Here is a 2,060-nt window from a genome sequence, read left to right as displayed (position 1 = left end):
CTAGGAGAAATAAACTTTATTCTATTTTTAATATCTTGATAATAATTTATTGCAGTTTTAAACAATTATATGTCCTATTAAAATATTCTACAGTATTCTAATAATAAACATTTATTTTTACATTTGCGGCTCACTTATTCCTAAATTATATTTCTGTCGTGATAATCAGTCAACGTTATATGGAGAAATCACACATATGTAGTCCAATCGTGAGTCGTGGTATTTACCTCTGACTCTGGAGCTGGAGTGGAACAATCGAGCTCCGCTCTCGGCTCGTTCAATGTTTAGTGCTCGCTCAGGACGCTCAGTGCCGGTCACAGATTAGGTGCCGCTATGAACGATGAACGATTAGCTCCTTCGTTGCGAGTCGTTCGTTCACGGCACAAGATTATGTGCCTGCACATTAGTGTGATTCGTTCATGAGCGACCCAGCTCTACAGTACATGCTGTCTTATTTTGGCAATTTTCCCGTATGAGTCCGTGCTCCTTGTCTAGTTCTCTGACGTGGTGCTTCCTCCATGTATCATATGCTCTAATGATGACAGCTGACAGAACCAAAGCAAGCTTTAAGATGACGCCGCGGATCTTTTTTATACTCTAGTTAATTATATCCGTGCCGCATTTACGTGACCCAAGAAATGGCTCACTTTTTTTAACACACGTGGTCTTCACTTCTTATATAGACTCCATAACAGCCGTTTTTTTTGCTCTCAGCTTTGAATCATGTTCACTGAATCAGGAACAGACAACACGAACTAGATCCATGAATCCAATTTCGAAGAGAACGGGATTTTGTTTACTGTTGACATTTGATTTGATTTTAAATAACGTTTAGGTATACCTATTCTTCTGTGCACAATTAAAATAAAAATAGTAACTGCCTCCTTGGAGAAAAAAGATACCACCGCAATTTTAAGGTTATATTAAATATGTGATCGTGATAAAAAAAGTAAGAATCACAGAAAAAGTTTGATTCATAGTGGAAATGGGATTTTACCGATCCAGATTATATAATCTGACATGATCCAGAAACAAGAGGACCTTTCGATTTGGCAAAAATAGTAGCTATCAGCAGCTAGCAAAATAGAGTTACTCTGAACTGATATTGGTTGCTAATAGGAGTATATAGGGTTACTATTTTTGCCAAAACGAAAGCCCAAAGAAAACAACTACGAACATGATTTTGGGATCATAAAGGCCGGGACACAATGGAAAAATATTAAATATTAAATATAAAATAGAAAATTCGATAAATATGCTTTCATATAGTGACACACAATGGGAAAATAAGATAACAAATAAGAAATATTTTTCGACACGTCGGAATTTAATATTTATATCTTATATTTGACCAATCAAATTAATGTACCATTTCCATACCGCCTCTCCAACTAACTTATAAATAAAGTGTTTTTGTTTTGTTGTCGAGTTTAATGTCTGTAAAATGGTAATCAGAAAGAAACAATTATTAATGTCTTGCTTTCCACATTATTTCAATTATGTCTGACAAAGCTGTGCCGAAGAATACTACTCATTGGTCAAATTGTTATAATCTATCATCAAATTATTATCATTGTGTCAAACATTTATATTTAATATGTTATATATTATATCTTATATTTAATATTTTCCATTGTGTCCCTGCCTTAACGCGTTTAGATCCGAAAACGGCAACCAAAAGAAAGCAGCTAATATCTCACTCTCAATTCACATGGAACGTTGGAGTCGCCCGAAACCTTAGGGCATATACTACTGGAGGCAGCGCGCCAGTCAGTGGCCGAGAGTGTAACGGAGGTTTAGAGAGAGAGAGAGAGATGTATGAGGGGATTTGCTATCTCCCTCTAGCAACACGCGATTGCATGTTGCTAAAGAGAGATTGCATATTCCCTCCTATACCGTTATCTCTCTCTCTCTAAACCTCCGCTACACTCTCGACCACTGGGCCGGTACCACCAGTAGTACATGCTCTAATGGCCGGTCCTCATGTACAATTATTTACTGCGGAACTGCGGAGATGCGTAACTGCGAATCTCCGCAATTTTCAAACTACCGTCCAAATG

Source organism: Anoplophora glabripennis, unplaced genomic scaffold (genome assembly GCF_000390285.2).
Source record: "Anoplophora glabripennis isolate ALB-LARVAE unplaced genomic scaffold, Agla_2.0 scaffold463, whole genome shotgun sequence".
In the NCBI taxonomy this organism is placed as follows: domain Eukaryota; kingdom Metazoa; phylum Arthropoda; class Insecta; order Coleoptera; family Cerambycidae; genus Anoplophora; species Anoplophora glabripennis.
This window is presented reverse-complemented; position numbering follows the sequence as displayed.